The following is a 12,976-nucleotide window of genomic DNA, read 5'->3' as shown; positions in this document are numbered from 1 at the left end:
ACCTGTATTTAAAATACTTGAGTGTTAACCCCGAATTTGAAAGTAAGGCAATGATGTTAAACAAAAGCGTGACCTGAATTTGCCCTATTGTCTCTAAAGAGTTGTCAGCTTCTCTAACAACAGACAATGGATTTGAAAAGTAAATGTAGCCTATTTAATTTAGCATTTTTTGAGGAGATGTAAATTAATATTTTCTTCTTTTTGCAAATAGACTTTTCTTACAGTTTATGTAAAAGTCATCCTGTTACCTTGCGTAGGAACTTGTTGGCAATTAAATCATCAGGGGAAACGTCTGTCTGATGACATGTTGGGCATGTGTGTTCCTCAGATTCCAGCAATTCTGTTCTAATGCCTGTGCATAATTAGAATCATCAAAGTAGGTTTAGCCAATGTAAGGAAATTTTGTGGGCTCCAATCAATCGCAAAAAGACATATATGATTAATGGGTGAATAGGGTCTTGAATTGAGAGCATGAAGCTATAAATGTTTCACAGTGTAAAACATTTCTAGGATGCAGCAAATAACTGTGCAGTTTTGATATTTCACTAACATAACATTTGAAGACGGCTGCATCTGGATGTTTCGACTATTCTTTTTGCCACTCTCTAGCACAATGAGAAGTCACCACCCTCCAGGTTAATGAATAAAACACACCTCAAAAGAACATCGGAAGGCTTGAGTTCTGAAGGGTTTAACCAGCTCTCCCATGGAGAAGAAAGTGGATTAAATGCCTAACTATCGGTTTGTGGCAGACCACAGTAAGGTTGGCTATACTTAGCCAACCAGAGTTGGCTATATAGTTTTGTATCAGAGAAAGGGCTTTGAAAAAAACTAAATGCATTCAATATCTAATACTGTAATCACCTGCACAGTTATGCACTCTCCTCATGCTTGTCCTTCCGCATGTAAAGAGGATTTAACTAGAAACGTAAAAAAGGAAAAAACTTTCTGTCTTTTTTTTTTTTGCTTTATACGAGAAGAGTCCTTTCCTATTCAGCGGACACTTAAGTATGGAATAGAACTGGTAACAAAGAAATTTTGTCATCTCCTGTTTCTGCTTTCAGAAAATCAGATGTGGTGTTTGGAATGAACAAACACGGGAGTAACACTTACATTCGTCACAATAACTGTTTCCGCATCAGGGAATAACAGCTGCATCAGTCATTATCTCTTTACAAATGAGACATAACAACTCATCTGGAATAGGGTCTTCTGAGGAGGAGGAGGACAGCTCCGCTGGTAAGAAGGGAGGCTTCTCCTTCTTTCCTTTAGCATAAGCTTCCCTGGAGGGTGGGGTGGGGAAGGAAAAAGAAAAAAGTTAACGATGGTTACAGGAAAACTTTTCCAAGCTCTGAAGTTCCAGGGGCATGAACAGTAGGACCGCCCTATTTTAATATGAGAAAGTATCACAGATTTTGAGGTTAACATACAATGACAATGCTTCCTCCCCTGTAGTTACAGATGCTGGCCAACTTGGTTGCATTGCCACTCAGACATTTACACTTGGTTTCTCTCTTTCACTTTTTGGTCAGTCCAATTAGTTCCATACTTATGCATTAGTAATTGGTATCACATATGTTCCACTGTTTGTCAGCATAGCACCCTTTGTATTGGGATCTTTCACCTCCGTCATGAAACTCCTTGGAATTCCCACGCTCTTCTTAATTCTGGGAACTGGCTTAAAATTTTTGTTCTGTTAAGAAAAGAAATGCAGACATAGCTCATCTTAAGACCCACACTTAAAATGACACTTCGATGATTAATTTAAGCAGCAAAAGCCCTTAATGCTCTCCTTTTACCTAGCCTAAGGGTTACTCAACTAAAATACTTATTTTCCTACAGGAATATAGCCGGGATGTTTCAAAGACTTGAGCAGCATTTTGAACTCAGTGGACATTCTTTTGCTAAACTTCAGCTTCTGCAAGGATTACATATTGCTTAGCTCACCATCCACTCGGAGAAGAGACACAAACCTGCTCCTCCTCCAAAGCGCAATTCAGAGGGAGAACCCAATTCAGGGCTCTGAACCAGTCACTGGAGAAACTTACGTTCACCATCAATACGTATGAAGGCTGCATATGCATTCGGCGACTAACGTTACATGGCATGAATACTCAACCAGAGACTTGTGTAATTAAAACATGCAAATATTCAATAGGTGGGGTCAAGAGAAACATCTTTGTTTTATACGAAATTCTAAAAACTGTGAACTGTCATTAAAAAGCATTAAAACCAGAAAGATTTTCAATAGTATTGAAATATACAAAAATACGCATGACAGCTCACAGAGAAGGATCTACGGACATATTTAATAGCTACAACCAAGAAAAAAGAACATTTTACCTTTTAAATTCCAGGTTTCCCTTGAATTTTGAAAGGTTTTGCAACATTGCCCTATAACCTCTGTATTTCACCCCAAGAGAAACAATTCTTAATGAGTGTTCATGTATTTGTTACGTAACTGCCACGTGAAAAATAAAAAGCTAAGTAACACCAGAAGTCCCCCACAGTCTTACCCCATTTGTTGGGCAGTTCTTTATGTAGTGGCCAGGTGTTCTGCAACGAAAGTATATATAGGATGGTGGAGGTGTATCCCAGGGTTTCTTCATGTAACTAAAATGTTTTTGAGAAAAGAAGAAAAAGGTATGCATGTGTCTCTCTCGTTAAAACAAACTTCTCTACAATTTTTCCAGAATCTTCAAAGAACAGATTTGACGCTATCGACACTTACTTGATTGGATCGTATTCACGGCAAGACTGTATCATCATAGCTTTTATTTTATCTTCTTCGGAAGCATTGGCTTCAGCCAGATTGTCGGTCTGTTTAACAGGTAAGCATTTGACATACGCATTAGAAACACATTTGCGCCCACACAGCCAGAGACGACACCACTCACCCCATCCTGTAAACAGCAGCACAATGCTAGCTGAGGCTGCATGAAAACAGCTGCTTACAGAAAATACTGTTGTCCTGAAGATGTTCTGGGGAGTCCATACGCCATCACATGATGTTTATGTGCCCATTAACCTATTGGAAAAGAGCATTCTTGGGCACTGAAAACCTTAGGCTCTGTTTGCACCTCACATAAAGACTCGTGTAACCAATCCAGTTTTCTTCCAAGCGGACTGAAGCTATGTGTAGAAAAAAATACGCTATCCAGTACTGTTCAACTGATTTTTAAGCTCCAGGCTATTGGAAGGAGGAGATATCCACTGTACGTTTACTGGAGAAAGATGTATGCAACTATTGTTATTTATGCTTTGCAGCATTAAAAGGACACTCAACTCGAGTCGGGGAAGCTGTTTCTGCTTGCTGAAATTCAGCTTCAGACACAGAAGCGTTAAAAGGAATCAAGCTTTTTATAATCCCTCAGCAAGACAAAAGATTCTCTGTGGTAGAAGTTTGACCATCATGTGCTCTCAGCAGTCCAAACAGCGTGTAATCCCCCTACTAACTTCTTCACATTAAGTGATTTAACTACAGTAAGCAAAACCTGCAGGTTTTTTCCAGTTGACTGTGTCCTTTTAACATACAAATTGTAATATAAGCCTTGTGCAGCACTAGATCTTCAAATTATTGAAGCCCGCTGGATTTATTTAAGCAGCATTTCTTAAAACGATTTTATTACACACAAGTCCAGTTACAAGCAGGGTCTAAAGGAGTGACTGTCAATGATTTGGACCTTCAAGTACCCATCCTTCAGATCAGCCACTCATGTTTTTGGTTTTATATGCTTTCATTGACAAAAGCAACAAACTAGTTTCTACATTTTATTAAATGGTTGTTTCTTAGACATAGTTTTTTCTCAACAGTAACCTAATCCAGATGGACATCTCTGAAATCATTTCCTTTAACATTTACAGAAAACTTTACAGGTGCTTGACTCATTTGTTGGAACCCAAACGGTTTACAAACTATGTCCAAATCCCACAAAACATTACTAGGAATAGACCAAAATTGAAATAAGGCATTTAATACGTCATAATAACAAACCAGAAGACTGTTAACACATCGCCTCCATGCTAAGCCAGTGTGCACTAAAGAGGTTGGAGAAAGTAACAGTTCTGAGCTGCCGTATTTTTCTGAAATACTTAAATTGTCTCAAAAGCTTAAACGTGTACCCCACTTGGACAGTTTTTCACATCTTAGAGTAAAACTTCACATGAGGTTACAGAACCTCACAGACAGGACACGTTTAGGGACAGCACTGATGGAGACCAATGTCTTTGGGTGGCTACCTTCCAAGCTCTTCTTTTCTTTATTCCACCCCCGAAATGTACACATTAGGAAATGTGTCTCACACTGCAGTGAGAGAGGGCAGAAGCTACCATCAGGAAAAGATTTCTCTTTCTTGGAAATGAACTCCCGCCTTCATTTTCAGAAGAAAGAACTAGCTCTGCTGCATTAGGCTCTGCCTTCTCTAATCTTTGTACCTTTAAAGACTAGTGTTTTCACTGGCTAGCACTATGCCTTTTCACAAGGTGCAACCACTAGTACTTTCCCAGACAAATTACACATTGTTGAGCAAAAAATGCAAGCAGGTCCATAGCAAAATACAGTGTTACAACAGTTTCAGGATGTCACATGTGCTAATATGCCACACATACACATTGGTATATTCCAATAAATGATCAGGTACGTTTTCAGAATTTACACAGTCTGCATGCAAACAAATTAGTTTGTGTTGCTCACTGTAGATATACTAGAATTTATGAAGTTGTGCAGCACTCTAAGAATGGATCTGTAACTATAATGACTGGCAATTGAGAAATAGCCATGCAAGTGTCTGTGTTACAGAAATGCTTCTATTTTGGCTGTGGCAAAGCCCCCTGGAATGTCCATAACTTGCAGCCAATTCCATTCTTCTGTAAAAAATGTCTTAGTTTCCAACGCAAAATTAATGAGACATATGAAAAACGGTAAACAGTGTCTGAAGGGCTTCTTTTTTGTTTCTTTTTTGTGTCTTGAAGATGAGTAATCTTGCAACGTTACGTTGAGGCTGATAAGGTACTCCCCTTCTCTCTGCCCAAACTGGGAACTACTCTTTACAGGATAGTATCGAAACACACACGCATTTTAAAGTTAAAAGAAATACTTTAAATTATTAAAAATTAAATTAAAATCTTGTGCACATTACAACAGCTATCCAGCTATAGACCACAGCATAAGATTTAAAAATACAAAGCAAACACTTTCTTTTTTTTTGGGGGGTGGGGGGGTAAGTATTTGACAAGATTATATGTATATATATTTACCTTCACAAGCTGGGGCAGAGAAAGAGGTGCAGGAGAGTCATCAATCTGTTCACAAAAAACAAAACACATATTCAAGTTCCACAATCAAAACACAGTGATAGTTAACCTCTAACTCTAGTCTGAGAGTAGCACTATATCCTCTGAGCGTCACTGAAAGAGGCAGTTCAAACCTAGTGTAATTTGTCTTTGTTCAAAACAAAGTCCAAAACTATGAGAGCTTAGGAGTGCCCATGTGGTTAATGAGAAGAAACTAAATGAATCAAACCCACTTGAGATCAACTGCTTGCTCCCGAATATCTCAGAGAGGGACCCTTGTCAAATGCTCACAAATGCTTAAAAGTCGAAGGGGTAAGGCAGCTGTCAATTTTCAGCTGAAAAGGTTTTTAAAAAAATATTTATTTGAGAAGGAAGCACCACTGTGGGAAACTTATCTTCAGTGTAGTTTGTAAACTAACCGTTAATTTCACATCATTGATAAAGGCACATGGTTATGCTTTTAGGAACAGAGTATAGCTGACTGTCAAAATAAAGCACCGTCATATCGGCCCTGAAATATGAACTCTGCCCCTCTGCTCAATAAGGTTAAAAAATGCCAAGTTCGCCATACCCCACAAAGCCCAAATAAAAACAGGAATCCAAAACATCAGACAATAAAAATAACTCACCACTTCATCTAGAAAAATAATAAGCTGCTCAAATTGCTGAAACGAAGGTGTTTACCATTGACAGAGATCCTTGCAGTTACTAAACTTGCAGCCATACTAAAAGGATCCACTTCCTTGCTTTGGCTGTAGTAACAGGAGGAGAGCAGCACACATTTGCAAGCGTGGAATGACAGCTAACGTAACAGCAAGACAAGGAAGAAATAGCCAAAGAATAAGCTTTTGTGCATCCTTTTTTAAAAAATCTTAACTAATTTTTGTTTGCCGCTTTACTGTACAACAATAATTGGCAAGCTTTCCAGTGATCTACTCCTACCACACTAAGATCCAGGTTCTGCTTTGAAATACATACAGAAACATGTGTATTTCAAATAAAACAAAACAAAATCCCCACACTTTTGACCAAGACCTGAGATAGATTTAAGATTAAAGCTAATTGTCTCTCCAACACTAGAAGCACCTGAGGCTGCACTGATTTACAGTGAGAGAGAGGACACGTAAAGAGCGATGCAAGGCTTCTTCCCTCCCTCCTTTTGTTTTTTGGCGGGTTTTTTGAGACACCTCTGTTAGCTGGTGGTAAGATGCTACTTAGAAATATAATGCAGACATGGCAGGGAACACACGAGGCTAAAAGAACGGTAACTTTCTTTATGAACATGTGATTTGTGTTTATACACATGCTAGCAAACAAGGAGAAAAAGAATTCTTTTCAAGAAATAAAACCCCATATGAATTAGATCAAATACTATAAATGTGGCTTACATAAATGCAGTACATTAACTGCTGGGGTCACTAGGTGAGTTAAACTATCTCCAACCCAAGTGATCAGATCCAGTGATCCAGGGTTACTGTAATGCCTCACACCATTCTAGTGAAGAAAAAGCAGTTCTACTTCAAATAAAGATGAAAAATTAAACCCAACACACAGTAAGTTTTATACTACAAGGACTATTTTGAAACGCACAGTTTCACACAGTATTCAAGCCAAGTGCCGAATCCAGACCTAGACCATTACCAGTCAAGTATTTCCCTGGGTTACTGATCTAGATTTTAGCAGCAGAATGACACTGTTTTGAAACCTGAAAAAAAATGCGGCCCCCTTTCCAAATGTAAATTCAAAGTGGTGGTATACTAAAGAAAGGCTTGACCTTTGGGAAATGAAAGCATGTATTGACATGCAAAGGAAAAACCCAGCCCATCCTCATGTACAAGTGCTAGCCCAGGCTCCAGGCAGCACCTTTCTGGGCGTTTGAGCCACCGACCCCTTGCAATTAGAGGCTCGCCATTAGAGGCTCACAATTAGAGCCACATACCTCCTGAAGGCGAGGAAGCACAAGGAAATACTTTAGATTGCCACACAATGGTTTCTTCATTCATTTACCTTGAAGAACATACTACAAGGCAAGTAACGCATGTTTGAAGGCCTCTCCACCATTACAGCATACTTTCATCATTCCCAAACATCAACCCTTCTACCAGTGGTTTCTGCCATGTTTCCAGCTGAAGGAATAAAAAGCGCACCTGCTTGGTTAATTTTCAACATTAGCACAGCAGTGCTGGTCTGTCCTTATCCCCATGTACAGGCGTTTATTTGATCTTTGATGCCAGCGGCATCTATCCTCTCATTTTGGGGCAGCATGACAATACCCGGGGAAGGTGCCATCCAGCCAGAAACGGAGGATGCATTGACAAGGTAGCACTAAGCACACATATTTAAATACATAAGTTCACCCCCAAAGCAAGGCCATGTTTATAAGCACAATGCTTCGGTGTCCAGAATTACTAGGGAGTGCTTGAAGGCATCTCTTCTGAGATGGAAACAAATTATAAGTTTACACTACAATGGCTATCTGTTGTTCCTATAAAAGCAATAAAAGCAAACACGTATAATAAGGGATCTCTCCACGGAGGGGAAACATGATCTAAAACTTGGGTCTCAGAACAGCCAACCCCAAGAACAAATCCAGTAGAATCCTCTTAAAAGTTACCGTTGATGGAGTTTGAAGCCCATCTCCCAGCAGGCCTAAAAATGTCAGTCTACTTCGGGACAGATACATTAACATCTACCCCATGACGACAAACATTTACTGCAGCTTTCACAAGGGAGATACAATTGGAACGCCTCTGTAAACTAATATCCATTTAAAAAGTTCACACATTTAAACTGCTAACAAAGAATTCAGTGCTTTATGGACACTCACATAGCAGATGTTTTGCCAGCAGCTTTAACTCCTCCAACAGGGATTCTTCTAACAATTACCGACGAGTTCTTAGCAATCAGGGCATTGTCATCTGTGTATTCTGTAACAACATAAATGAAGAAAAAAAATGAGCCAATTTGTAAGAATGTATATTAATTTGTAATTACATAGCACTCCAGAGAATGCTTTTGCAGATATAAATGCAAAATTCTGTATGTAACAGCACGCTGTTATCATCTCAACATACTAACAGGACTTTTCAAGAAATCTTCAGGTTGATAATCAAACACAAGCAGCAAAATAGTCTTCATTTTTGTAAAAAAGTTTGAATGCCAACAGCAAATTGGTCTCAAAAGTCGCTAAAGGAGAGCCTGCAAATGCATGAGGTTCTTTCCTATCTAGCTTAAGCTGCGTTTGCTTCCGTTAGGCTACAAAACCAAGAGATCTCTGGAGAAAACAAACCACAGCGAAGTCTCACCTGTGCAAACCAGATTCTGAAGTGAGACGAGCTTGCCCTGCAACAAAAACACTTGGCTAAAGCATGAACACTCTGTGCCGTGGCTTTCAGAGGTGTCACCTAAAAATGATTCACCAAATGCTGCTAGTGCTCAAGACTGACCAAACACAGAAGACAGCCTGCCACCTCTCTCCATTTCTTGGCTTCTCAGCTGCTCAGGGCTTTACATTTAAATGGAAACAAAACTGGCCATGCTAGACTTTGGATCACATTTTGGGGACTTGAGCTTACTTTCACAAGTAGGGCAGAATCGGTTGCAGCCTAAAGTGCTATCTCCCCTCTTAAGTTGATCATCTAGTTTGAATTAACCAGAGAGACGTGAATTCTTTGAATTCCCTTTTTTGCAGAGCAGAAATATAAAAGGCTTGTCGTGGTCTGGCAGGGCTAAAGGAGGGAGCTTCCACAACTGCTTGCTTTAGATCTTTAACTGTGTTTTGCGTGTGCTGTCCTCTGTACAAAAGGGATCCTTAATTTTGCTATTGGTGTCTGGTTTTCCTGTTAATAGTCATTTGGAAGCCCAGGTTTTAATATGGTAGCCTTGCTCATAAGCCTGTGGTGGAATATGGATTCCATATTCATTCTGAAACTTGCCTGTCACCACAGCCCAAACTACAGCAGCAGAGGGGAAAAAGCCCCACCGTTGGATACGCACTAAAAGCCCATCCTCTGCCAGAAATACCCTCCTGGGAATCTGTCCCAGTGAATGCTCATTGGTACAGGGACGGGCATCTATGTTACGACTTTTCACTGCAGAAAGGAAGGCTACCACCCTTCCACCAAGATGGGTTTGTCACTAGTCTGAAAGGAGATCCCTGGCTATGCCTGGAGAGCAAACCTATTGACAAGCTCACACACTCTCCAGGGGCTGGGGACTGGAAATGCCAATAGAGCTCTTAGGGCCATAGAGATGAAAAGGGGAGTCTTACGCCTGGACCGTTCCATAGATTCATTCCTATGCCTAAAGACAATCGGTTTTCCTCCACAGACAGGCTGATCAGTCTCACCTCAGTGCCCAGCAAGATCACAGAGCAGATCTTCCTGGAAACTCTGCTAAGGCACACGGAAAAGAGAGAGGTGATCGGTGACAGCCAACATGGCTTCACTAAGGGCATATGGTGCCTGACAAATTTGGTGGCCTTCTACGACGGGGTTACAGTGTTGGTGGATAAGGGAAGAGCAGCTGACATCATCTGACTGGACTCGGGCAAGGTATTTGACACTGTCCCACATGACATTCTTGTCTCTAAATTGGAGAGGCATGGCTTTGACAGATGGACCACTCGGTGGATAAGGAATTGGCTGGATGGCTGCACTCAAAGAGTTGTGGTCAATGGCTTGATGACCAAGTGGCGAGCAGTGATGAATGGTGTTCTATTTAACATCTTCATCGGTGACATGGATGTTGGGATTGAGTGCACCCTCAGCAAGTTTGCCAACAACACCAAGCTGTGTGGCACGGTTGAGCCGCTGGAGGGGAGGCTGGAGCCATCCAGAGGGACTCGGACAGGCTGGAGAAGTGGGCCTGTGCGAACCTCATGAAGTTCAATTGGGCCAAGTGCAAGGTCCTACACATGGGTTGGGGCAATCCCAAGCAAAAATACTGACTGGGAGGAGAATGGTTTGAGAGCAGCCCTGAGGAGAAGGACTTGGGGGTGTTGGTGGATGAGAAGCTCAACATGACCCAGCAATGTGCACTCACAGCCCAGAAAGCCAACCATATCCTCGGCTGCATCAAAAGAAGCATGGCCAGTAGGTCGAGGGACGTGATTCTGTCCCTCCACTCTGCTCTTGTGAGAACCCACCTGAAGTACTGCCTCCAGCTCTGGGGCCCCAAACACAAAAAAGAAAATGGAACTGTTGGAGTGAGTCCAGAAGAGACCATGAAGACGATCCGAGGGCTCAAGGCCCTCTGCTGTGAGGACAGGCTGAGAGAGTTGGGGTTGTTCAGCCTGGAGAAGAGAAGGCTCCGGGGAGACCTTATAGTGGCCTTCCAGTAGTACCTAAAGGGGGCCTACAGAAAAGGTGGAGAGGGACTCTTGGTCAGGGAGTGGAGCAATAAGACGAGGGGAGCAGTTTTAAACTGAAAGAGCGTAGATTTAGACTAGATATGAGGAAGAAATTCTTTTTGCTGAGGGTGGTGTGCCACTGGATCAGGCTGCCCAGAGAATTTGTGGATTTCCCATCCCTGGAATTGTTCAAGGACAGGCTGGACAGGGCTTTGAGCAACCTGGTCTAGTGGGAGGTGTCCCTGCCCATGGCAGGGAGGTTGGAACTAGATGATCTTTAAGGTCCCTTCTAACTCTAACCATTCTGTGATTTGTCAGCAATGTTTCAAGTCACACAATACTCAGTTGCATTACAAAATGTCACTAAACTTAAGGACAGCAGCCTCTTTGCAGGTTTCTAACTCAAAAGCAAAAACCAAAAAGCCTGGTCCTTCCGTGTGGCTGGCGTCTTCCCATGGCTCTTCCTCAAGGCAGGAGAAACGACCTTGAATTTGGAAGTCCACGGAAATTTAGAAGTACACATAGTTCTCTGGCAGTCATTATTTATGAGCCAGAAGTCAGAAACAAGTCAGACTGCACCAGAAGTGGCACTGCCCGACCTGCAGCAGACATATTGGACCAGGAATGATGGTTTCAAGATAGAAAACACAATAAAATCCACCAAAACAGAAAAAAAAACAACAGACAAAACATTGTACACAAAACAAAGACCCCTGTCTAAGCCTTAAAATGGTAAACAAGCTGAAAAAGAGGACTCTCCACAAAAAAAGACCATGCAGAACACGAGAGAATGTAAAAATAACATAACCCCAGGAAGCTGGGGCCAACACACCCAGATCCTGTACACAACAGTAAAACCTGGCTTAAACACTCCTGGGGAGAAAGGCTGAGGCCCTCGGAGACTTTGAACCAGCCAGCCGTGGCCACTGGGCTTCAGCTCACCATTTCTGTGTCAGATGACCCTGTCCTCCCTGTGAGACCCCTCAGGGCAGCTGTAGCCAGCTCCAGGGGGGCGGATACAGCCTCAGCATTATGGCGAGGTGCTTCCTGGGAGCAAGATCTCTCACGGGGGCCCTGGGAAACCCTCCTCAGGCCTGAATGCCGAGAAACATCTCTGCACTGCTCCATATCTCACCAAAACGAGGGACAGAGGAAGGATCCTGTGGTGGCCTCCAAGAGAACCAGCTCACCTGGGCTGTTCTGCAGCCACCAGGTGCCTTTGCTGACAGGCGGGTCTCTACGTTGCTCTGCAAACGGCGGTCACCTTCCTGCAGGATGCTCTCCAGCACATGGTACGTCTGCACTGAGTCTTCTTGGAGATGAAGTCCGAAAGGGAGGGATGGGATTTGCTTGGCCCCCATTCCCAGGGTCCCACAAGAAAGAGCTGCCACCCCCAAATTGGCTGTGTGACGTGGACACCACACATGAGCTGCAGACATGGGTCAGGACAGCTTTAGGGAGCAGGCAAGCCATTCTGTGGTGCCCCCGGCGCTGGCAGAAAGCAGAGCCGGAGACAACGGGGGGAAGCCCAGGGCAGCCAACAGCAGGGTGCAGCGCCCGCAGAAACGCCCAGCTCCTTGAGCCTCGTCCCCGGGGCTGCAGCTTGGGGCTGACACTGGCTGGGGCTTCGCTGGGAAAAAGCAGGTTGGGGTGACCCTGACACCCCGTGCATGTACCTCGTCCCATGATCTGGGAACATGTCCCTCTGCCCACCGCCACCACAGGGTGCAGAAAGCAGCGCCACTGGCCCTGGCGTGGTCCCGAGCCATGTCTCAACAGATGAGTCTTTAACCAGCAGACCTAAAAAGAGGGAAAACTGCCCAGAATTAAGCTGTGCTCAAGTTTTTGCAGGCAGTGTGATTTTTTGAGCTGCCTGGTGGTGCTGCTCCTGGGGAGCGCTCAAGACCCAGAGTGGCTGTCTGTGCCTGCAAGCAGGCAGTGGAGAGTGCGCAGCAGGAGCCAGCGGTGGTTTGTGTGGCTGTTGGATGGGTTTGGGCTCTAAATGTGCCCATCCTAGTATGCCTGGTTCCTTTCTCCTTACAGGTTGTATTTAGAGGTTAAATGGTATTATTTTAAAAAGTAAAACCAACCAGCAAACAAACGCAAAACCAACAAGCAAACAGACAAAAAAACAGCTGGGCTTTTTTCCCATAGTCCTAGCCACTCTGCAAGGTGATGTTCATCACCAATATTAGGCAGCAGGACTGAGCCCAGGGAAGGGCTTTTGCAGGCAGCGCATTCCTTGAGGCGCCTGATAATGCCGTTGCTGGGGGGTGCTCAAGAAATGGAGTCAGTTGCCTGTAATTGCTATTTGTGGTGCCTCCTCATTGCGCT

At 43.1% G+C, this 12,976-nt stretch overlaps 1 pseudogene; it reads right to left on the bottom strand.

Moving 5' to 3' along the window:
- Nucleotides 1-236: 236 nt before the first annotated feature.
- LOC128906772 (E3 ubiquitin-protein ligase RBBP6-like) lies at nt 237-12,003 on the bottom strand (annotated as a pseudogene).
- Between the last annotated feature and the right edge of the window lie 973 nt (nt 12,004-12,976).

Source organism: Rissa tridactyla, chromosome 3 (genome assembly GCF_028500815.1).
Source record: "Rissa tridactyla isolate bRisTri1 chromosome 3, bRisTri1.patW.cur.20221130, whole genome shotgun sequence".
Taxonomy (NCBI): Eukaryota; Metazoa; Chordata; class Aves; order Charadriiformes; family Laridae; genus Rissa; species Rissa tridactyla.
The sequence above is the reverse complement of the archived record's forward strand: the minus strand, read 5'-3'. Positions and strand labels throughout refer to the sequence as shown.